This window comes from Dysidea avara, chromosome 1 (genome assembly GCF_963678975.1).
Source record: "Dysidea avara chromosome 1, odDysAvar1.4, whole genome shotgun sequence".
Taxonomy (NCBI): Eukaryota; Metazoa; Porifera; class Demospongiae; order Dictyoceratida; family Dysideidae; genus Dysidea; species Dysidea avara.
Genome location: NC_089272.1, coordinates 12,399,889 through 12,426,757, shown reverse-complemented (window position 1 = coordinate 12,426,757; position 26,869 = coordinate 12,399,889). Strand labels below are relative to the sequence as shown.

Below are 26,869 nucleotides of genomic sequence, written 5' to 3'. Positions count from 1 at the left end.
AAATCAGGCCATTTCAAAATATTTCCACCAAAGCTTGGCAGGTGAAGTTTCAGAAGACGCATTGCTGTATCAGCTGATAAGGATGTATCTAAAGTTCGAGGGGTCAACTGTGTTAAAAACAAACTCTCTTGAACTGCTGCACATGATGCTTGTACTGCTGTGTGTTCAATCATGCCTGCCTGAGAAGGAGTCAAGGTTGATACACGACTGGATTCCAGGTTAACCTTGTCGCGTTTTCGAGAAATAAATATTATCTAATCCAAAACAGCCAAGCTGTAAAAAAAGAGTGCGGCCCTCAAAAAGGCTATGGTGAAAAAAGATGTGAAATCCAAGGTGGCGGCCAAGAAATGGCTGTGATGGTAGGTTAATGGTAAAAATTTTAATAACGACAATTCAGGTGAATTTTGTGCCAATTGACCAAGTGGCACCAAAATTCACCTGAATTGTTGTTATTAAAATTTTTACCATTAACCTACCATCACAGCCATTTCTTGGCCGCCACCTTGGATTTCACATCTTTTTTCACCATAGCCTTTTTGAGGGCCGCACTCTTTTTTTACAGCTTGGCTGTTTTGGATTAGATTTCACTACTTTTTGTATTTGTATCTTTGGGACTTTTTTAACCTATCTTTTTTTCTTTACCACAGGAAGAAGAAAAGATGAAGCAGATGTACTTTAAATATTTCTGATTTTATCAGTAAATGTACAAATTATGTATATAATACATATATTTATTACAGAACTCTCCATGGTGGTTTCTGTTTAACTGAACACTCTTCAAGGCAACTTCTTCTAGCTGATCTCTCTACAGGGTGATTTGTTTGTAGCTGAACTATCAACAAGGTAACTTATTCTAACTGTTCTCTCTACGGGGTGATTTATTTGTAGCTGGATTCTGTACAGGTGATTTTTTGCTGCTGAGCTCTTTACAGAATGGTTTCTTTGTAGCTGAACTCTCTACAAGGTAACTTCTTCTAACTGATCTCTATACAGGGAGATTTGTTTGTAGCTGAACTCTCTACAGGTGATTTGTTTGCAGCTGAACTATCTAGATGATGGTTTCTTTGTAGCTGAACTCTCTACGAGGTAATTTCTTCTAGCTGAACTCTCTACATGGTGGTTTCTTTGTAGCTGAACTCTCTACAAGATAACTTCTTCTAACTGATCTTTCTACAGGGTGATTTCTTTGCAGCTGAACTCTCTACATGGTGGTTCTTTTTACTGTAGCTGAACTCTCTACAAGGTAATTTCTTCTAGCTGATCTCTCTACAGGGAGATTTGTTTGTAGCTGAACTCTCTACAGGTGATTTGTTTGCAGCTGAACAATCTAGATGATGGTTTCTTTGTAGCTGAACTCTCTACAAGGTAATTTCTTCTAGCTGAACTCTCTACATGGTGGTTTCTTTGTAGCTGAACTCTCTAAAAGATTACTTTTTCTAACTGATCTTTCTACAGGGCAATTTGTTTGTGGCAGAATTTTCTACAGGGTGATTTCTTTGCAGCTGAACTCTCTACATGGTGGTTTCTTTTTACTGTAGCTGAACTCTCTACAAGGTAATTTCTTCTAGCTGATCTCTCTACAGGGAGATTTGATTGTAGCTGAACTCTCTACAGGTGATTTGTTTGCAGCTGAACTATCTAGATGATGGTTTCTTTTTAGCTGAACTCTCTACAAGGTAATTTCTTCTAGCTGAACGCTCTACATGGTGATTTCCTTGTAGCTGAACTCTCTACAAGATAACTTCTTCTAACTGATCTTTCTACAGTGCAATTTGTTTGTGGCAGAATTTTCTACAGGGTGATTTCTTTGCAGCTGAACTCTCTACATGGTGGTTTCTTTTTACTGTAGCTGAACTCTCTACAAGGTAATTTCTTCTAGCTGATCTCTCTACAGTGTGATTTGTTTGTAGCTGAATTCTATACAGGTGATTTTTTTGCAGCTGAGCTCTTTACAGAATGGTTTCTTTGTAGCTGAACTCTCTACAAGGTAACTTCTTCTAACTGAACTTTCTACTGGGTGATTTGTTTGCAGCTGAACTCTCTTCATGATGGTTTCTTTGTAGCTGAACTCTCTACAAAGTGACTTCTTCTAGCTGATCTTTCTACAGGGTGATTTGTTTGTAGCTGATTTTTCTACAGGGTGATTTGTTGCATCTGAACTCTCTATATGGTGGTTTCTTTGTAGCTGAACTCTCTACAAGGTGACTTCTTCTAGCTGATCTCTCTACAGGGTGATTTGTTTGTAGCTGAACTCCCTTCATGATGGTTTCTTTGTAGCTGAACTCTGTACAAGGTAACTTCTTCTAACTGAACTCTCTACAGGGAGATTTGTTTGCAGCTGAACTCTCTTCATGATGGTTTCTTTGTAGCTGAACTCTCTACAAGGTAACTTCTTCTAACTGATCTCTCTACAGGGAGATTTGTTTGTAGCTGAACTCTCTACAGGTGATTTGTTTGCAGCTGAACTATCTAGATGATGGTTTCTTTGTAGCTGAACTCTCTACAAGGTAATTTCTTCTAGATGAACTCTCTACATGGTGATTTCTTTGTAGCTGAACTCTCTACAAGATAACTTCTTCTAACTGATCTTTCTACAGGGCAATTTGTGTGTGGCAGACTTTTCTACAGGGTGATTTCTTTGCAGCTGAATTCTCTACATGGTGGTTTCTTTTTACTGTAGCTGAACTCTCTACAAGGTAATTTCTTCTAGCTGATCTCTCTACAGGGTGATTTGTTTGTAGCTGAATTCTATACAGGTGATTTGTTTGCAGCTGAGCTCTTTACAGAATGGTTTCTTTGTAGCTGAACTCTCTACAAGGTAACTTCTTCTAACTGAACTCTCTACAGGGAGATTTGTTTGCAGCTGAACTCTCTTCATGATGGTTTCTTTGTAGCTGAACTCTCTACAAAGTGACTTCTTCTAGCTGATCTTTCTACAGGGTGATTTGTTTGTAGCTGATTTTTCTACAGGGTGATTTGTTTGCATCTGAACTCTCTATATGGTGGTTTCTTTGTAGCTGAACTCTCTACAAGGTGACTTCTTCTAGCTGATCTCTCTACAGGGTGATTTGTTTGTAGCTGAACTCCCTTCATGATGGTTTCTTTGTAGCTGAACTCTGTACAAGGTAACTTCTTCTAACTGAACTCTCTACAGGGAGATTTGTTTGCAGCTGAACTCTCTTCATGATGGTTTCTTTGTAGCTGAACTCTCTACAAGGTAACTTCTTCTAACTGATCTCTCTACAGGGTGATTTGTTTGCAGCTGAACTCTCTTCATGATGGTTTCTTTGTAGCTGAACTCTCTACAAGGTAACTTCTTCTAACTGATCTCTCTACAGGGTGATTTGTTTGCAGCTGAACTCTCTTCATGATGGTTTCTTTGTAGCTGAACTCTCTACAAGGTAACTTCTTCTAACTGATCTCTCTACAGGGAGATTTGTTTGTAGCTGAACTCTCTACAGGTGATTTGTTTGCAGCTGAACTATCTAGATGATGGTTTCTTTGTAGCTGAACTCTCTACAAGGTAATTTCTTCTAGCTGAACTCTCTACATGGTGGTTTCTTTGTAGCTGAACTCTCTACAAGATAACTTCTTCTAACTGATCTTTCTACAGGGCAATTTGTTTGTGGCAGAATTTTCTACAAGGTGATTTCTTTGCAGCTGAACTCTCTACATTGTGGTTTCTTTTTACTGTAGCTGAACTCTCTACAAGGTAATTTCTTCTAGCTGATCTCTCTACAGGGTGATTTGTTTGTAGCTGAATTCTATACAGGTGATTTGTTTGCAGCTGAGCTCTTTACAGAATGGTTTCTTTTTAGCTGAACTCTCTACAAGGTGACTTCTTCTAGCTGATCTCTCTACAGGGTGATTTGTTTGTAGCTGAACTCCCTTCATGATGGTTTCTTTGTAGCTGAACTCTCTACAAGGTAACTTCTTCTAACTGAACTCTCTACAGGGAGATTTGTTTGCAGCTGAACTCTCTTCATGATGGTTTCTTTGTAGCTGAACTCTCTACAAGGTAACTTCTTCTAGCTGAATTCCCTACATGGTGGTTTCTGTGTAGCTGAACTCTCTACAAGGTGACTTCTTCTAGCTGATCTTTCTACAGGGTGATTTGTTTGTAGCTGAATTCTGTACAGGTGATTTGTTTGCAGCCGAGCTCTTTACAGAATGGTTTCTTTGTAGCTGAACTCTCTACAAGGTAGCTTCTTCTAGCTGATGTCTCCACAAGGTCACTAGTTTGTAGCTGAACTTTCTACATGGTGGTGTAACTGAACTCTCTACAAGGTAACTTCTTCTAGCTGATCTCTCTACAGGGAGATTGGTTTGTAGCTGAACTCTCTACAGGTGATTTGTTTGCAGCTGAACTCTCCACATGATGGTTTCTTTGTAGCTGAACTCTCTACAAGGTAACTTCTTCTAGCTGATCTCTCTACAGGGTGATTTGTTTGTAGCTGAGCTATCAACAAGGTAACTTCTTCTAGCTGATCTCTCTACAGGGTGATTTGTTTGTAGCTGAATTCTGTACAGGTGATTTGTTTGTAGCTGAGCTCTTTACAGAATGATTTCTTTGTAGCTGAACTCTTTACAAGGTAACTTCTTCTAGCTGATGTCTCTACAGGGTCACTAGTTTGTAAATAAATTCTCTACATGGTGGTTTCTTTGTAACTGAACTCTCTACAAGGAAACTTTTCCTAGCTGATCTCTCTACAGGGCGATTTGTTTGTAGCTGAACTCTCTACATTATGGTTTCTTTGTAGCTGAACTCTACAAGGTGATTTCTTCTAGCTGAATTATCTCTTTCTATAGTTGCATGAATTTCCTACAAGGTAACTTCTTCTAGCTGATCTCTCTACAGGGTGAATTGTTTGTGGCTGATCTCTCTACAGGGTGACTTGTTTGTAGCTGATCTCTATACAGGTTACTTGTTTCTAACTGATCTCTTGAATTCTCTTCGGGTGACTGCTCTATTAGGATGACTGCTCTATTAGGATGACTGCTCTATTAGAGTATCTCGATCTCGCACTTGCTACACCAAGTTGGATTTCGTGTTATAACTCCGTGGCTTTAAGTCTGATTCTTCTACACCATTGAAGAGCCTTTCTAAGATGATAACTCCATCTGTACAGCGATTTTCAAAGCATTACCCCAAGCGGTTTACCTGGTAGGCGTGGCAAGCAGTCGTTTTTTATTAGCTAATCTCGATTGCGTAATTGTTACACACTGTTGGTTTTTTCGTTGTATCTTCCTGGTTTTTAGCTCGATTTCTTTCAAACTACAAAAGGTTTGAGGTTTAATAGTTAACCTATTCACCCACCGATGTTCAACTTCTTCCCATATGCGGTTTACCCTGTAGGCGTGACAACATATTGGTGTTATTTTTCGTGAATAATTGCTCATAACTCTTTGCCTGTTTATCGTATTCCAGCCAAAGTTGGTACAAAGATGCGCCTTTATACCCCCCTTTTGTGTGCCAAATTTCAAGGTGATCGGATATGGCGTTCGCGTTTTATAGAAGTTTTTGTAAGTGTGCGAAAAGAGGGAGAAAAATAAGAAGAAAAAAACGAAGAAACTAAGCCAATTTTTGAAGTCGCATATCTCGGGAACGCTTGAAGCGATTTCGCTAAAATTTGGAATGTGGAGTGCTGAAGGTGGAGGGAGTGTCCACAGAAAAAATCGTCTTGTTTCATCAAGGCACTTGTTTCATCAAGGCAGCACAGAGCTACGGAGGTGCGAAAATTGCGTTTTCTTTCTTCCTGTCAATATACTCACGGGTGTTACGCGCCGGCTTCTTGGGCCGCACGACACACTACCGTGTGTCTTGATTCTAGCTTTCATTCTTGCAACTACTTCATTTCCAGCGATGATAGCTTCAATAAATCCTTCATCTCCTTCAGCAGCACATGCATATTCCTTTTCATCGGTAGCTTTCGCTTCGCCTTTCAAGTCCTTTATTGTTCCAGTCCAGTCTTTGTTGCATCTCTCCAGCATCGATATGCTAAGCGTCAACCTGTTTATTAATGTTTCTGCATCTATTTCATCCTTATCCAGGTCTTCTCCATCAAGTCCAGTTTGTAAAAGAATGTTTGCTTCTTCAATAGCTCGTTGTTCCCAGGACTTCGCTGGTCCTATAAACCTTCAAATGGGTCCTGACATCATGAATGTACCCTGCTCACTGCGCCATTTTGTCACGAAGACAAGCCGAAAGTTCACTGTAACAACTGTGATTATTATTGTCAGGACCAAAGAATTCTACAGACACGTACACAACTTTTATAGGGTACATCACGTGAGCTTAATAATATTACATCATTGCAATTATAATTAGCTGATACAATAAAATAATCAAATAGTTTTAAGTCCAGCTTAGTGCAGAATCTTGAGACATTTGGTGTTCAGTAGAAAACTATTCATGGAATTATATTTGGGTGTAATTCCCACTGATTTTATATTCCTGAACTGCTCCAGATTGAGAGATTGGGTTGGTTGCTCTGCCATTGTGTTAATCACTACCTTTCCTTGGGTAGATGTAAAAATACTTGTTTGTTGCTAGTAATTAAATAATAGTTAGACACACAGGGCCTTTCGGGTTTCTAAATTCCTTGGAACCCTGTATTTCGATGTCTAACTAATTTAGGCCACAGCTCGTTCATGTACCTTCGCTGCTGCTTGTTGTACCTTCCCAGCTGCTTGTAACAAGAGAAATGTAACATTTGTGAATAGAGCAAGCCCTCTGTAGCTTGTAAAAGCACTTACTATCCAGTTAAATACCCATGCATTGCCAATGTTACAGGCACATAAGTTTTGTGTTTTGTATCGCCCCAGAGACAGGGATCTATTGATACATAAACAAGGGATCTAGTAGCCAATGAAATTTGAGTATTTCAACTTGCTGTGGTCTAAGACTTAGTATCCCTTTTAAACAGCTTTTAGACTTCACAAAGGCCATAATGACAAAAATCAACCTACTAAGGAGTGATCATTACCTCTTACAATATACAGCAACTACCAAGAAAATCTGCACTCTTTTACCACCTACGACTTAGCCTGTTTGTGCCCCTCCCCTTGCCAGCTCCTGCATCCACCCCTGTTGTTTTCACTGTAAAATTATCAAAAATTATTGTTTGCTTTCTGAATGTATACAGTGAAATAACAAGGTTGCTAAACCTTAGTATTTAGTATGTACTGTACATATAGTAAACACTCATTGACAATGTTTTGTATGTTTAATTTTAAATCTATCACATTCTGTATTAAACTAGTATATTAAAAATTATTAATTTTAAAAGCGAAGTAGAGATCCAAGCAATAAAAAGTAGTGGAACAAGAGATGATAGATGGTATTACAGCATACTCATAGAAAATCTCTACATTGGCATGTTATTATGATCATTTAGTTCTATGCCAAAGTAGGGATATTCCCACCCAAGCTATGCTGTAATACTATCATTCATCCCTTGCATTAAATCGGATCCCTACTTCATTTTTAAATTAATAATTTTTAATATACTAGTTTGTTTATAGCATACAGGTACACAAGGGTGACTGTTCTATTATAGTAACTGCTGTATTAGAGTAGTTTACGTTAGCCAGGGGATGTGCCACCATTTTATATTTCCATTGTGCTAGCATTATGACATCAGCTAGGGCAATAATAACGGGGTGTGTAATCATCATAGATTATTAGGTTCTCGGTGATTGATAATTATTAATCAACAAAGATCACGTTAGTTGATTAATAGACATGGCATTGAACCTATCGTGAAATTACAGGTACTTACTGAACGCAATAAGTTTGCGGTATCTAAATTTGCTGCTCAAAGAAAGTGTTGATAGGGAAAATTAATGCCTTGGTATGGTTTCATTGCAACAAGAAGATGAAGAGCCTGATTGAAAAATAAAAGGAAAGACAAGGCACAGGAAGTACAAACTCATCGAAACCCCATAGACACATCCCACTGATGGGTTAGCTATTGTAGCATAAAATGATAGCCATTCACTGCTTTGTTTGGGCTCTAGCCTTGCGACTGTGGCCAGGCAGTGAGGTAAGCAGGCATTGAGTGAGGCAAAAATTAGGGTTTTAGCAAGTTGTTCTATTTCCAGCTACCCATGCGGTATGCATCAAAACAAAGTTAACGTAGTCGTAGCCATACTACAGTTGTAGTACGAAGTTTTTACAATAACACTACAGTAGTAATGTGTGATATATCGAAAAAATATCGATTTCGCGATAATTTTGTCGATATCGTTATCGTATCGATTTTCAATACTGCTTTAGAAGATTTCGATATTTATCGAAAAGGTAATATTTTGCAATAATTATCGAAATATCGAAGAATATTTCGATAAATCTACAGCATTTAGTGTGTGATTGCACAATCACGCTAGAAATGAAGGTTGGTTCTGTACTATCTAGCCACTTTAAAAACTTGTCTACCAGTTTCCTATTAGTTTTATGCAATAGTTTGTGTGTAAATTGTATTTCAAGCTTATTTATAATTATCGACCGCCCACGCAATTACACCACCCACACAATTAAAAATTATCGAAAATCGTATCGAAATTTTGATATTTACCCCAATATCGTATCGATAACATATCAAAATAAAAATCATGATATCGCAAACCACTACACAGTAATATGCTTCGTACCACGGCTTGGTTCTACACCTAACTACAAAAGTATTATGATGTATACATTTTGTCTATAGCTGTTCTAATTTATATTGTAGTAATTTCCTTCAAATTTGGTATGTGAACCAGTGGATATCTTTACAACAAAATTGGTTCCAGTAGGTTAAGGGATCACGGAGCTACATATGTGTGCATATTGCTATTTTTTACTTCTGTCAATATTCCCACAGTGGCATGTTGGCTTCTTGCATCACACGATGCACTACCTTGTGTTTTCATGGGTAATTAGATAACAGCATATAATTGGTAATTATCCTTCAATTAGCAAACTGTATTTATTTTTATCCTTTTGTATGTAGTACAGTGTATATATCCTGCATATAAACTTGTAGTGATACACACTGTAACATTAATAAGTACATGTGTAGGATGTACACATTGGTTAATATTATTTTATATTAGCATTGTTTTACTGCGTGTAGGAAGGACAAAACATCCTACACATTGCTGTTGCAAACAACCATTATCGGTTAGTAAATTGGATGAAAACGCAAAATCTGGTTCCTGTAGATATTACTGATAAAGTAAGTAGCTTATCATGCATATTCATGCTGAATCAACGTAGCAGTACTTGTAGTCATGTTCACATGTATGTATACAGCCTTTTTTGTGTAAATGCCAATATGCAGGTACCACCACTTTCGTCTCTGCATTAATAGTAATTTCGTTATTTCTTTACCATGAAGCAAGCATGAATTATGTGGGTTGTTTACATTTCAGTGCAATATAGTACTGGGCAGTATACTGGTATATTTGTGACCGGGCCTGCAATAATAGGACATGTGGGCACATGATTTTTGCCTACTTTTTCACACTTTCATCACTCATACCTTTTTGCACCATTATGCTGTGGTATTGCAATTTTTGGCTCTTAGTAAGCATTTAATTGCATGGCATCATGATGCAAGTTACAGAATGCAAAAATACTATTCCAGTACTGAGATATGACATGTTGAGTGATGGAGTGTAGTTTGTGCCCACATTCCCTGTTTTCGCAGGCTCGGTCACATTTATCGTTTACAATATTAAATTAATACCAGTGTGCATACAGGTATGTCAATCAACATACCGTCAAATCATTGAGTGGCACTATAATGCTGTAAGCAGACTTCCCTAAGGGATTAGTAGCATTTTAATTGAGTTTTTAGTATTAAAATGGTGACCACATGCCCTGCCCCTGAGTACACTTTGTAGTTGTAACATGGGCATGAGTGATTTACCAGAAATGTATGCCCAAAGTCTGAGGGTGCAGCCCGAGGACTGCGGGCATACATTTCTGGTAAATCACAAGTGCCCATGTTACAGCTAATATGTAACACTTCCGTTAAGGCTGATAGCCTTAATTCCAATTCGAGTGGAATCACTGGATTCGTTGTAATTTTATATGCATGCCTGAAAGATTTGATTATGGTTAGGCAGCAAGTAAAATTGTAGCTATGATTGTTATAATAAATGGACGAGTCCTGCGGATATCGCAGAAAGTCGAGTAGGACAAATTTCTTTCGCATTGTTCAAAGGCTAATCACAACGTTTACTAAAAACCTAAAGGGGTAAGCTTTGTTATAGAGTGGTTAACTCATGTCATCTATTATGTGGCCGTTTCCACATTCAAATACATGCCAAAATGCTTGGGAATGCACTGTAAGACTAGTTCTCACCATTAAGTAACATTTTCCAACTTGTAGAATGGCAAGGATACCAAAATGCCTTCATTTGACTGCTGCTTCTGGCAACACTTCAATTTGTGGTAATCATCACGTGAACATTGATTTATTCCCACAATCGATTTCGGTCTGAACTTGTATAAAATAAACAGAGGGTGGTACGACTACCTCATCCACATCAAGGCCTTACTTACTTCAATGAAAGTGGCTTGCTCTTTTAGAAGTGTAACCACTTTCCCGGGATACATTTCAGTGTACACCAGTGTAAATTTAGATGTCTCCCTGTGTTGAGGTATACATGGCAAATGTATCCTCCGGAATTCCTTTGATCTGAGGTGTGAAAGAGTTACATTTGTGGTTGCTGCCTGTGTTTTGGTCACCCACAACACATACAGTAAACATATTCTGTGGTTAAGATGCAGTACCAGCCTACTTGAAGCATGTTGTGACTATGTATTTATAACCTGTCGACCATTAGCAGCTTTTCGTTGTGGGATGACACCATATAACTTTTTGTGTTTCTCTGGTTTTTTACTTTACTATGAATTTCATGATGCATTGTAAAATCATGATACAGTTGTATTTAGTGTATATGATTATGTTGTTCTCATTTTTCAATATCACCCAGCACCAGTAAAATATACCTTTATGGTCGCTGTTTCTAAGCTTGAACACAACACAATGAAACAAGTCCCAAATCCATAGCCTGTTGCACTCTTGACTTATGATTGGTTGATAAGCATCTGCAATTTCATTTCCATATAGTTTGCACTTCCTTCTGTCTATCACTATAACTCCAAAAGCAACCAGTATTAACGCTAAAACTTTAACAGTCCACTATTTTTCTCACTAGACAGCAAACAAGTCATAAAATCTTCGAGAAAAATGAAAATGCAGGTTTTGCTCAGTGGGTCTCAAATTGTTAAAGCATGCCAATGTAGAGATTTTTCAATATAGCTGTTTGGTTGAAGTATGAACAGTATTTGTAATAGTTAGAGTACAGCATATTTGTAGTTTTCCTTCGATTATAATTAGTAGTAATGACACACACTGTTTTTGCAAACTCTAGATTTGTTTGTGTATGTATGTATTTAGACTCTTTTTGGGTGGGTAATAAATCTCATATACTCCACCCTGTTTTCTAATATACTCCACGCCTTCAGGCACAATATAACATATGCTCAAAATCTAGGTTTGTCCAATCGCTATGCATTGTTCACGTGTACTGATTTACCGAGCACGATTATTTTGTCATGTGAGGATGCATAGTTGCCATGGCGCTAGTATTATCGCAAGAAAACCACCTGTTTTTGCCGAGAATACAGCAGAAACAGCCGTGGACGAGGTAAGTATTCTGAGTGTAATGTGAAATAGAGTCTAAAGCAGTTATATGGGTACAATGTGGAGTCTATGAAATTTATAAACCCTCAGGCGCAGTAGCGCCCTCTCTTCGCTCGTGCGCTACAGCCTGGGCCTTCAGGTTTATAAATTTCATAGACTCCACATTGTGCCCTTATAACTATTACATATCCTGCATGTACAGTATAGTCGTATGTATTTATGTAACATGCTGAATGGTGTGGCAACACCCCGGGGTGATGAGCAATTGGCAGGTTCGAGCAGTGCATACCCCCGATGTGCAATCACCACCTATCATGGATATCATATTCAATACAGCTCACAGCCTACATTGCAGGCACTCACAGTTTTATCATGAGTGACTTGCATGAAACTCATGCAAGCTTGTGTGTACATCTTGAGCACTCATGCTGGTATTCATAGGCAGATAGCACTGCTACAATAGTACATGAGTAACTAGGTATTTATGTTTAAACCATGTTGGTATTTCTCATTTTATGTACATGTAGGAATCGGTGCACGGATGCCATTGCATAATGTCTAGCAGCATAACTATGTAGCTAATGATAGCTATGTGGAATATTGTTCTAATATGTTTTCACTATTAATATTATAAGTGTAAATTGCTGTATTAATAATTGCTCTATTACAAAACAAATTATAGCTAGTAATAAATTGGATGCTTACAGAAGAACAGCTACAGAGTGTGATACGACATACATAGAAGTACTAACTTCTGGCCTAAGCTGAATCCAGCCAATTGGATTAGCTGGAAATTTGCAGAAATGTATTCTCTGTCATTTGAGCTTGTGAATTAGACAGAAAATAAGCTCCCGCTGGTGTGATGTAATGGAGGGAGCACATGGGCTAGCATATATATGGGTGGTTAGTAATCCAATAATTCAATCTAGCTGAGTGTTGTGCTACTGTTCTTGCTTTGTAGTGTTCTCTGTTATTTTTCCCTTCCCTCCCACCCAGCTGAAGTTTCCTTAACTTCGTTAAAGTTGATTACAGCATCTGCAGTTATCGCACATAAAAGACATTAAAAGGCATTGTTATGTGTTTTAGTTGTTTTATTGATCATGAGTTAGTTTTCTCCTTTAAGCAGTTGTCTTAGGCTGTGTATGTAGTGTTTGCTAGATATGCATGGTAGAGCAGAGTTTATAACTTTCAGGTTTTTCCTGGAATATTTTTGCAATTTCAAAGCTTAGGTGGTCTGCCAGGTTTTCCCTTGGAGTTGTGTGGGTCATCAACTCCTAAATTATGCATGCTTTAAAATTGGTTCTGACCCCTGTTCTGCCTCACCATGCTGCCATTTACTGCTGCACTGTTCTTGTGTAAATGAATGTTGAAATTTAATTACGGTAGCCTGCACTAGTTGGCAGCTATCTCCTCGGTACTGGTGTAGCTGGTTGTAGGAACAATGGGGGTTGGGTTAAAGGTTACTGTAATGGGATGAGGTGTACCATAATGGCATTTTAGTGGGAACACACAATTACCATTAAACCTTTGTATCAGTGTCTATGATGCTGAACTCTATCACGAATCCCAATCCAACAGGGCCAGTGGATAGCTACATATTCACGCCTTTCTGTTAACTGCCTATATTGTATTATTATTATTTTTGCCCAAGTATCACACCCAAACTTCAGTCATACAAAAGGTACTAGCAACTGTAACTGTATGCTATAATGTTATCTCAACTATTAGCATCTGTGTGTAGACTAAGATAGTATGGACGGTTTCCCATTAATTAGCACAGTTTGATACATAAAATTTTTATTACACGACATAAAAATAATATGGCAACAGCGATCCTTTAGCTGACTTTTAAGAGAGGTACTTCATGCCTACAAAAATTACATCATTCAGGATAGCTCAACATCATCGTTAGTTGGCTAGCTAGCACCTGCAACAATAAAAAATATATGTATGTGAATAGTTAACCTATGGTTATTGTGGTGTAGCAAGTAGGGTGTAGCACTGATTTTATGATTTTTTCCAAGTGAATCAGAACAAATTACTTGCAGGCTAAAGCACACGCAAGTTTAGCTATCCTGAGTGCATCACATCATGAGTCTGTTGCAGGTACTCATAGCTTATTTTGTACACAAACTCACTAGTCAACTGTGATACTAACGACATTAGCTGTAAGCTGTACTGAATACATAGTTAACAACAACTATAGTTACTGCATTGTAAAAGTAGGTTATAGTACTGATTATAATGAATTTTCCAATAAAAGTTTTAGTGTATCAGAATGAGTTACTAGCAGGCTAAAGCAAACTTGAGTTTAGCTATTGCAAGTACATCACATCACAAGTCTATTGCAGGTACTCATAAATTAATTTGTGCTCACACTCATCACAAACTCGAGAGTCAACCACAAAACGCGTGATGTTAGCTGTGAGCTGTATTGTAACTTGGGGAATGGGCAGAAATTATTGCAGTAAGGCGTAATAACTTTTGCACAAGCCAGGCAGATAAGCATTGTACATGCTTATGGTACATACATAACTGAATTATCAGTTGCAAATAGGTCTTCCAATAATAGTGCAAGATTACAGCAATGCACAGTATGTGCATAGCAACACAATGTAATAGCAGAAACCACTGAATATCATAATAAAAGTTAAATTTAGCATGATTGATTTAATACTTCTGCCCAAATTCTCCCCAAATTTCCTTTGTTCCCTATCTTCCCATTACAGAAATACTACTATATTAGTTAGTATTGCACACGTACGCACACACACACACACACACATATGGAATACATTCCATGGGTATATACCTATAATTTAAGCCTTAGTATTAAAAGGAGGGGTACACGTTCAAATTATACACATTAGGAACATGTAACAGTCATATGGGGCTTGTTGCAGCAGCAGCATGTGATGTACATGGAATGAAATTATGATTAAATAGCTCAAATACATACCATGGCAAGAAAATGTATAGCAAAGGCCAGATAACAGCAGATAATCAGAAGCACAAACAGGAAGTCAAGTCATCTGCCTAACCCCAGAAACACAGTTGCTAGCCATACACATACAGTATATACGTAGGTAACTCGAATACAACACGTGCTGTGCTGCACACCCCAGTTATATCAGTTATTGTCTGAAAAGTGAAGTATCCATTATGCTTTGTTGTCGGCTATGTTCAACCCGTTACACAGCAGGTACGATTCAAGAACTGTTCAAGTAGCACCTCTGCAATCAAAATAGCCACTATAAAAAATACGGACGATTTCTGTTTTGAAGGGAAGCCATTACGTGTTACCACCAAATCAACACTTCGCTGTCAGAAAATATGAATGGGACATAAAGGAGGACACTGGTAAGTCCATGAAGAATGCATTGTATGTACTGTGGTATGACAAAAGGCACCTCTTGGGCTGAAGCAATGTCGAACAGACAAAAAATCAAGCCCGTAGCCTTAGCCGTTATTGAGTCATGCTTGTCTGAAGGCATCAGTAAGTTGCTCTGTCAGTCAGTAGAAAATTGCATTAAATATTTTTTTTTTAAAACTTCTGTAGAAACTTGTTAAAAGTGTTTCGGGTCGATCTGAAAGCTTGTTTGGGCTTTTCCTAACCAATACTGCCTCATGTTTGTCTGGGAAAATTGAGGCTGGTTTTTGGGTGATGTTATTTTGTGGGCCACGCCTACTCCTTTGTGGTCCCTACTATACAATACTATCGCACTGTGTGATAATGTTATTTTTATTGTTGAAAATTATTGCAGTGCTGCAGAAGTTGTATTGTGTAATTGTTGGTGTACATGTAACATCGAGTTTGTTCAGTATGCCTATCAAAACTTTATAAAGCAGTCCCTGTTCTTCATTATCCTGCATATTAAAAGTCCTAAGTAGATGATACTGCACTTCTACAGTTAATGCACAATAAGAACAATGTATACTTGTTAGCTGGTAACAAAACACAATATTTTGTATTTTATTGTTTACAAAAGGATGGTAACACTGCATGGGATATTGCTGTACAGAAGAGAAGACGCACTATAGCAGAGTTTCTTGCTGGCATTGTAAGTTTACATACATGTACGTTTGTTGTTTCACCCTAGGGAAATGCATGCTTACACAATAATGTTTACACAATATGGGCATACATGATAACACTAGATGAGGTAACTTAATCCTTATAGCCTACAACTGCACAGTCTGTTTACTGGGCTACTTGGAGTTGTTTCGCATTCACTCTCATTTCTTGTTAAGGTAGTGGTATACTGGAAGCCATTGAAATTCCAAAAATCACATACTCTTCTAATTTTAGTTCTAGCACACAGACCTTACAGGTTACACATACAAGTCATATTGCAATTGAAAAAGCAATGTACCCTCAACTCATGGCTATAAGATCAGAGAAGTAGGATCTTTACTTGCCAACTTACACCACAGGTAAAAATGTGCCTTTGAAATAAACATTTGGCATCAAATTCCAACGAAAGAAGCACCTACAAATCTGTGATCACAACACTGTATACTAGTATGCACAGCTAGCCTTGTTGGCATAGTATACAGTAGGTGACTTTAAAAAGTTTACATTTGGTTTTGTAAAGGCCATTGTAATGCAATAGTTTTACGATGACCATTGTAATGGTAAAAACCAAACACATCGTAATTACTATCATGTTTACAATATGTTTACATGTTTAAAACAAAACAAGTCTAGTTGCCAGTTGCATGCACAACCACACACAGAGGGGCAAGAACAAATTAAATGTGTAACTACCAGCTGGCAACAAGCTTGATAACAGCAGGGGCAGTGAAATTTGTAACTTTGCAGCTGTCATGTAGCAGTCAATTAACAAAACAATAGCTGTACAACATACAACACAGCACAAGCAATCGTAATTACTATTGTAATTACTAAAGCAATCGTAAAAATCAATGGTAATTACTAATAGTATTACCAATAGTTTTACAATAGTTCTTTTGAACCATATGTAAACTTTTTAAAGTCCCCTACTGTATATACTATACATGTACGTAGTAACAGAAATAAACTTTACATAAGTTACAGTAGATCAAGTGAAAAAGTGAACTTTATTATTTTATATTCACTACATAATAGTTAGATACAAAACTAAGTGATTTAGTAACCCTGAAATCCCAAGGCTGTAGCATCCTGAGTGCAGCAAGTGTGCTACTAAATGCCTGAGGGGTATTTCCCATAGGTCTTGATGTCTAACTTATTTAGATTATGCACGCATTGCAAAGGTTTAAAGTACACACCTTTGTAGCCATGGCATGAGTGTGGCATGAACAAGCAACAAAAAACAGCCTCCAGACACTTGTCCTGACGTTCCTATGGCACCCAGAACAATAATTATTCAAGAGGTGGGTATACCTGTAACCAGAGTAACAACAATGCACGTAGTCTACTATTTGTCCAAAATTATTTGCATAACACAGAGAAGAAAGAGAAGTGCTACAGTGGACAGAATATGCATTAAAGATGAAAACGAAAGTTCAACTCTGCTTCCAAGATGCTGCTGGATAATTATTCATGACAGCAAACGTTAACTGGCTCTGCTAATTTACAGACCGAGTTGTGAACAGTCAGTGATACACAGAATGCTGGAGTGAGACATAGAAAGATACCAAGTACTGCAGTGTGTCTTTTGTGTTATAATGTGCAAAATTTCTTGAGGGCACACAGGTGACTAAGTGTGCATGTGTAGGTGACTAAGTGAGCATGCCAGGTGACTAAGTGATTAGCAGTGGCAGATCTAGGATTTTTAAAAGGGAGTTTCTGAAAGTTGGTATAGCTGAATAAGGCATTTAATGACATTTCTCCAGAAAATTTTGAGATTTTATATTAGAAGCTCTCAGATTGGATTTTAGGCTGCTTTTAGTTAGCAATGACAATATAGGAAAAAGGTGGTGACTATATGTTGTAGCTTTGATTGCTCTATTAGAGTACTCAGTAATCAGAAGCTTCATAAATTACTGAGGTTTACAAAGCTCCACTAATCAAAAGGCTTGTTATACATTATAAGAAGTCTTGACAGCTGTTTGTAGTAGGCTTTTCCATCTACTGGGACTGTTCCATAAAATTGCTTTGCTCATACTGTATGAAAGATAAAGCACTTGATTTTGTCTCATACTATTGTACATATGTGTGTATGTATGTATGTATAGTACCTCAGTATAGTATTTGTGGCAAAATTAATTTTATAAACAGCCATTTCACTCTGTTGCGTAGTGTTGTACTCCCTATATGACCCTATATTACACAGCCTTATGTACAGTAAATGAATCAGTGATGATTGCCTGTACTCTAAGTGTGGTGCAAAAATTATGGACAATGCCATTTAATTCATTTGTATATAAGCTATGTGGTACCAACAAATCAACAGTTTACACTTTAAGTCCTTGAAATTAGGTTAGGTAATCCTAAGGCTGCAGCACATCTTGCTGTCAGACCTTCAGTGCTGGTCACTGTAAAGCACTAATAGCAATAAATACTTTAGGTTAAAGGAAGAAAATCCATCCCTCCTGGAGGAGACTGAGTGTGGCCCCGCTAGACATTGGGTGACATCCTGGGGTTGGAGGGATTTTTTTCCTTACTTTGGCCCCTTTTCTGTTACACCTTTTCAGCTATAAGTCACTAAGTCTAAGTCCTTGAAATTAGGTTAGGTAATCCTAAGGCTGCAGCACATGTTGCTGTCAGACCTTCAGTACTGGTCACTGTAAAGCACTAATAACAATAACAGTAACACTGCTAGAAAAAAAATAGACTTAAAAATAGGACAAAGGTAAACACGTAATTTCATGGTGCACACAGTGTACTATAAACTCAGCAGCATGGCTTGTGTCAGGGCACAATGACATCCAACTAAAATGACTGAATCTAGAGAATTATTCACTTTTAGGCCAACACAATAAGATTCCTTGTTTCCCAACACCTTGAGAGCAATCAGGTAGTGAAGGCAGACAGTTATTATTATTAATAACTAAAATTTCATAATTTTGGTGAATTTTGAAAATGACAATATGTTGTCCACCAGTGAATTAGTTTCAAGCAACAGGATAGATGTTTCAAAGGAGTGTAAGCTGTTCATAAGTACAACAAAGCACTTTCCATTAAATTTAGTAACAAAATAACATGAGTTTGAATATCTCCCAAGAAATTAATAAATAACGGGTAAGATTGAGTGTTATATTAGAGTTGCTGACTACTCTATTAAAGTATCTCAATCTTAAGCATAGAAATAATTAGTTTTTAATAAATCTTAATTACTATAATTACCAATGCAGTACCACAATTACCACAAATGCAATTACCACAAATGAAATACAAATGTTGGCCTTATATACATATGTTTGTCTGAAAGAGATTAGCCAGTTAATCAAATACTTGGACAATTAGTTATTTGGGCAGTTAGTCAGTTGGACGATTAGTTATAGTTGGACAGTTAGTTACAGTAATGGCATATACATAGAAGTCACTCTTTGTACAAAGCACAACATAAAGCAATATTTATTGGAATGAGTTTCTTGTGTCCAGCAAATAAAGCCGAAGTAAAAATGACAAGATTTTACAAAACTGATCCAATATGTAGCACAATGTGCAACACCAAGTAACACCACCACTAGTAGCTATACACTAACAGAATATTTTATTTAAGCCTCAATATTCCTCAAATTAACAGTCTATTGTAATGTTTGACCGAGTATTACAGGGCTGATTCTGCTGTGAGTCAGCTACAAGGGAGCCAGCACAAATCTGTACATGTAATTGTAAGTTTGTCTCAAGGCTTTAATGTATGAACACTTGTGATGCTAATGTACTCCTCAATTTATTTTCAATGTTGCCATATTTATCCATATTAAAGCTGGGCTCAACCTAACACTGGGTCCTACATGTAAACGAAGGCCAGGGGATACTACCTTATTGTAAGGGCAGGTACGAGATTACAGTGGCTTAAAAGTGTACAAATAATGAAGCCCATGACTTGCCACAAAGATGTCAACAGCAGCTGCTACAAGGAGCAACAAGATGTTTCAGCAGGTTCACAAGTGGATTATAAAAATAAATGCTAAGCATCTATACAGATAAATGCGGTATTTGGCAGAAAAACAGCTACAAATATACAAGTACAGGGAGTGCTTGGAGTAGTAAAATTTGTACATGTGCTCACTTCCATGGCAAGTAACAATGTCTTGAAATCTTTAGAACCATTTTATCTATTTTCCTCAAGATCGGTCTCAAATTCACATTGTTGGAAAAATATTAATAATAGTAGATATAAGGTGATAGTTGCATGTGGAAGTTGAAACAATTTTACGTATGTAATGCATGCATACAGTGTACATGTATTGTACAACATTTACATTACTGTATGTACATAGTTATGTATGATCCAGTCTGGAAAAACCGGTCTTATCGTCCATGTAAGCAGATTCGATTTTTTGCCAAGAACACAAAGCTACATGAACAAACTATCTAATTTCACCATCAAAATCAGCTAGACTTGAGCAGTCTGCCTTTGCTGGCTGCTTTTCCCAAACCCATTCCCAGTTGTAATCTGTACATGCGGTGTAGGGCCTTAATGGAGCTCTGGTCAGCCTGGGGATGTGGTGTTGAATAAGGGCCGTACTGTAAATTTCCTTTCACTATAGCCAGTTTTGAGACCTGAATGGTCCATAACTTGGCATAATTCATCCCTTGCCTTTCTTTTCAATATTTTGAACAGCCTCATGCCCTCCTTCCAGGCCCCCAACTCCCTCCCTTTTTGGAGCTTGCCTGATACAGTCAACCACAGTTTAAAAACTATCTAAAACGACAGGAAACTTAGCTGTTAGCTACTTGCACAGTGGATGCTCTGGAATGTAAGAAATTAATATATAACGTGTGAAAATTTGGTATACATAGATTCAACCATTGGCGAGCTACAACACACTAAATGCTTAAAACAGGCATTTCTTGATACTTTTAAATAAACAATAAGACCCCTTTTTCGAAACTGGATCACATATTATAAACAATATTTTGTTTATCTTTTTGTACAATTACTTTTAACAGTGTCACTTAATGATAATCAAAGATTGCCCACAAATAAGCTCAAGGAAATCAAACATAATAGTTCCTAAAGGAGAATTTGTCATTTTTACAGACAAGAAAACATGGTGTTTACGTATAGATCCATCAATTGAAGTGTCTTGTCAATACAGTGATGTTGCAATTATTTCAAGTTGTGCTTTTTCATTTCTTTGTGCAATATCTGATCCTAGAATACGATTTGAAGTGTTTGCAAATAAACTAAATAACTTCAACAAATTGGTTAACTTAGTGCTTGGTGATGAAGCTGATGTGTTGGTTGATGTCAGAAGCAATAAATTAGCGCTTAAGGCTATAATAAGATATAAAGGTGGTCTCCCAGAAATGGTAGGACATTATTTTGGAGTTGAATTATTGGTAAGTCCATTTTGGAGTATGCATTTTAAATGTAGCTGGACATGCAAAACTTGGTACATTTAATAGTTATACCATGGCTGCGAGGGATTTTGCTGATATATACACTCAAAGCCCGAGGGCTGCGGGTGTATATGTCAGCAAAATCCCAAGCAGCCATGGTACAAGTGATATATATCACTTGGGGCGCACTCACCTAGTAGGTGAAAGAACTAACGAGAACTCATCCCATTTGTTTTATACAGTAGCATCTGAAGATCGATTGTGGTTTTAATAGCGTGGGCTAATAGCCATCAAAACGTTGTCCATATGTTAAATTATCATTAATACGTTACTATGCTTCAACATGCAATGTTAGAAAACTTGCAATTGTGGGATTGAATTTATATTGTTATCATATTTGTACTAAGTTAAGCCAACTAACTTCGCTATTGGGACAGTAAGTAAGTTATTATACTAAGTTAAGTACTTAGGACTGTAAGTGACTAACCTATTTCAACGTAGCAATAGTAGCTTTATTGTCCCATGGTCTGTTCAAAGGCTGATATGCAGTGGGTAGAAATACGCATCCACAATCACCCAAACAATTATTTTGTGCCCTTTGCTAACAACCAACTAATCTATCTTAGTAAATATACCGTAAAGTCGGGTTGTTAAGCACATGCGCTTATAATTTTCGGGGAAACTTTTTGTAAAATCATACTATCGCTACGTTGTAATAGAGTAGTTAATAGTTTGTGCTGGTCACCACGCCAGTATGTAAGGATATTTGACTCCATTTCTGGGTGAAATCCTTCGTGATGAATGAGATTATCACTATCCAGATGACTGATTTGCTGTATACATAGCAAAGAGAGACCTCAAGGGAGGTGTAAGTGCTTGAGGAGACATTACTTTTTCAGTACTTTCAGCTTTTCTTGCTGTTTCAAGCTGTGTGTAGCTTTATCATTGCATTTTGCCGTGTGCGATTATTATCCATGGTTATAATTACAAGGAATGTGTATGCGCTTAACAAGTAATATGCACTTAATAGATACATGCGCTTAACAACCCGACTCTACGGTACTCAGCTTAGCAACCACTTCAAAAATGAGTCCCACAATACAAAGCTCTATGTCGCTCAATGTAACGAGTCAAAGTGCATTGTTTCTTTGAACTGGCTGGGTATCAAAGTCATTGGCAAAACCGCTTTCCCATGATATAACCTGGGAAATATGCGAGTTAAACCCCAAGCGGCACCTTTTAATGCCCACACTAAAGTGGTATATATATACACATTAATGGTAATCTCTGTACTGTATGTGATTTTCAAGGATTTTATGACTCATAACTCTCTTTGCTGGACCATAGATTTAGACAGCATACTGTACATTTAATTGCTAATACACAGGTTGTGTGATTAGCTTGTTCCCAGTCACATGGCTAGTTTATTGTCTATATAAGTACTGACTCATTGTTAACACTGTTTTATGGTTAGCCACTGACTGATGAGTATAGCTAAATCCGTTGTACAATACAGGGTAGGTCATCAAAAGCATTATTGACCAATTTTAGTGTCATTATGCTCTAAATAACTGCATATCAAAACACTTATTATGTGACTATACACAGTTGCTGTATTTGTATGGCTAACAAACCCCTGTTTTAATCATCTTTGCCATGCCTTTTTGTTCAGGTCAAGTCTCCTTTCCTTTATAAAATATTTGGGTCCAACTTGGATTGAATTACATGGTGAATTACACATTGAAATTTTTATTTGTGACAATGGTATTGTATGTCTAAGTGCTCACAAGTTTTCATAGTATGTGTGTTATTGCTGGTGGATTAATTTTTAAAGAAGAATATACAATATTTATTTAATTATTAATGCTTTACAGCACAAGTGCTGAAGGCCCACAGGACACCTGACCCTAAGCCCGCTCAAAGACTTTGGAACCTAGACTGAGGCTCTTCATAGTTTTAGAAACCGAGCGAAGCGAGGTTTCTAAAACACGAAGAGCCGAGGGCGTGGTTCCTAACCGACTTAGAAAATGCTGGCCTTATATATATCGCTATGTAGGTGGAACCATTGTGGGATTGAGTTATATGTCGTTTCAAAATCGTCAGTGTTAAAACAAGTCATGCGACCATGGCCAGTAGAGAAGATTGAGCGTGTTTTCGAATTAAAGCTTGTAACTAGCTACATTATCGCTGCTTCTGTTAGCTAGCTGGTGGATCAAACAAAGAGTGATAGCTACTGTGACAATAAAGTTAAAGCCAGCACTACCAAGGGTTTAAAGTAAGTGGTAACATTGTTGTCAATGGTTAATAATACTTGGTCTGGCGCTAGGCCTTCTGTGACTAAGCCAATATATACATGATTTCACACCTACATAACTTTTTTTTACAAGAAACAAATAAACATTCTACAAGAAAGCTTACCTATTTAGTCCGCTTAAAGTACAGTAAAAGCATATTAAACAGGCTTGAAACATTGACGGGCATTAAATAGAACTCCATTATATTTCTGGAATTCTCTGCTTATGATAGCAAACGTACCTACAATGTTATAGTCTAGCTCCCATAATTGAATTGGCGTAGGTGTGCTTATAAAAGGAATGGAGTAGGTCAAGCTCTGTTGGTCTATGGGCTCTTAGCCTGTATATGCTTTGCAGAGCATGCAGAGCAAATAAATGATCAAAAGTGAGATTTGCAATGCTGAGGTCTATCTGCTAGCAGGTTTCTAACTAAGTTAGTTAGAGACCTGCTAGCAGGTTTCTAACCATTTTAGAAACCTACTAGCAGGTTTCTTCATGGTTTTTAAAGACCTCATTATCTGCCAAAGATCAAAGCATACTATGCATAGCATTTTCTAAAGCTACTTAGACTTTAGCTACTTAAGGTGTGTTTGAAAAGTTTGAGAAAGGAGAAAAAATCCATGACTGGACCTAGGTAGCCTCAAACCTGCAGCCATCCGATTTACACTCGAACGCTTACAGTATGTTTTAGACCACCCATTTCAACATACACATACACTGTAGTTACAGATTAGATATTACTAGTATAAATGCCTTGGAACATAAGTCTCTAATCAATAAGTACTAGCTCAAAGGAATAGACAAAAGCAGTTATAGTACAGTGCAATGCTTCATACATGCATGATACTGTGGTGCAATGCATGGGTATATTAACTACAACTTTACATGTGGCATAAACTTTAGCCACATGTGAAGATGTCATCACTAGATGATTAATAATCAACAGTCATATTTCCACCGATGGTGTGCTTATTCACATCACAGTTTGGCTGGACCACCATTAGCTGTGAACACTTATATAAAATATTGGGATACTTGTACATGTACTCCAATAGTTTTTGCAATATACTCTAATAAAGCAATCATCGTGATAATAGAGCAGACAGTCACTGTTCTAACTACATGCTTGATCTATACATTAATTACTATGTTGATAGTGTTGTACTTTGCAAAATTTCCTGTGAATCATCTGCATAGCATTGCATTGATAATTTCATAGCTGCTATGTGATGTTAAAAAGTTATGAAGTATCGAAGTTCAAAAATGGGTAAAACTTTGTGTGTGAAAACGGTACCTTTTCACAAACTAAATCACTTCCAAATCTAAAAAAAAACTACATTTTCATTTTCAAAAAAAAATTATAGAAGTAAAACTAGCTAATAGCTGTTAGATATGAAATTATATTGTAGCACAAAATTACCTTGTTATATATTAGTGTTAGCGTTATAGTGTTAAATATATATCAAGACACACGGTAGTGTGTCGTGCGGCCCAAGAAGCCGGCGCGTAACACCCGTGAGTATATTGACAGGAAGAAAGAAAACGCAATTTTCGCACCTCCGTAGCTCTGTGCTTCCTTGATGAAACAAGACGATTTTTGCTGTGGACATGCCCCCCAACTGCAGCACTCTACATTCCAAATTTGAGCGAAATCGCTTCGCGCGTTCCCGAGATATGCGACTTCAAAAATTGGCTGAGTTTCTTCGTTTTTTTTTTCTTCTTCTTCTTCTTCTTCTTCTTCTTCTTATTTTTCTTTTTCTTGTCGCACACTTACAAAAACTGCTATAAAACTCGAACGCGTTATCCGATTGCCTTGAAATTTGGCACACAGAAGGGGGGTATAAAGGCGCATCTCGGTACCAACTTTGGCTGGAATACCATAAACAGACAAAGAGTTATGAGCGATTATGTACGAAAAATAACACCAATATGTTGTCACGCCTACAGGGTAAACCGCGTATGGGAAGAAGCTGAAAATCGGTGGGTGAATAGGTTAACTATTGAACCTCAAACCTTTTGTGGTTTGAAAGAAATCGAGCTAAAAACCAGGAAGATACAGCGAAAAAATCAACAGTGTGTAACAATTACGCAATCGAGATTAGCTAATTTTTAATATTTTTATTTTATTATTATTATTATTATGCTTGCCACGCCTACCAGGTAAACCGCTTGGGGTAATGCTTTCAAAATCGCTGTACAGATAGAGTTATCATCTTAGAAAGGCTCTTCAATGGTGTAGAAGAATCAGACTTAAATCCACGGAGTTATAACACGAAATCCAACTTGGTGTGGCAAGTGCGAGATCGAGATACTCTAATAGAGCAGTCATCCTAATAGAGCAGTCACCCTGAACAGAATTAAAGAGATCAGTTAGAAATAAGTAACCTGTATAGAGATCAGCTACAAACAAATCACCCTGTAGAGAGTTCAGCTACAAACAATTCACCCTGTTAAAACATCAGTTAGAAGAAGATTTCTTGTAGAGAGTTCAAATACAAACAAATCACCCTGTTGAAAGATCAGCTAGAAGATGTCACCTTGTAGATAGTTCAGTTACAAAGAAACCACCATGTAGAGAATTCAGCTACAAACTAGTGACCCTGTAGATACATCAGCTAGAAGAAGTTACCTTGTAGAGAGTTCAGCTACAAAGAAACCATTCTGTAAAGAGCTCAGCTGCAAACAAATCACCTATACAGAATTCAGCTACAAACAAATCACCCTGTAGAGAGATCAGCTAGAAGAAGTTACCTTGTAGATAGTTCAGCTACAAACAAATCATCCTGTAGAGAGATCAGCTAGAAGAAGTTACCTTGTAGATAGTTCAGCTACAAACAATTCACCCTGTACAGAGCTCAGTTAAAAGAGGTTTCCTTGTAAAAAGTTCAGCTACAAACAAATCACCCTGTAGAGAGATAAGTAAGAAGAAGTTACCTTGTAGATCGTTCTGCTACAAACAATTCACCCTGTAAAGAGATCAGCTAGAAGAAGTTACCTTGTAGAGAGTTCAGCTACAAAGAAACCATCATGTAGAGAATTCAGCCGCAAACAAATCATGTATAGAGAGTTCAGCTACAAACAAATCTCCCTGTAGAGAGATCAGCTAGAAGAAGTTTCCTTGTAGAGAGTTCTGCTACAAACAAATCACCCTGTAGAAAGATCAGCTAGAAGAAATCACCTCGTAGAGAGTTCAGCTTCAAAGAAACAATCATGTGAGAGTTCAGGTACAAACAAATTGTCCTGTAGAGAGATCAGCTAGAAGAAGTTACCTTGTAGAGAGTTCAGCTACAAAGAAACCATCATGTAGATAGTTCAGGTACAAACAAATCACCCTGTAGAAAGATCAGCTATAGAAGAAATCACCTTGTAGAGAGTTCAGCTACAAAGAATCTATCGTGTAGAGAGTTTAACTACAA

General features: G+C 37.4%; 1 protein-coding gene across 1 annotated transcript in view; it reads left to right on the top strand.

The window, feature by feature from the left end:
• The window catches only part of LOC136256562 (uncharacterized), a 396,868-nt gene that overhangs the window by 164,069 nt on the left and 205,930 nt on the right, over nt 1-26,869 (top strand). The gene's annotated exons all lie outside the window — the stretch shown is intronic.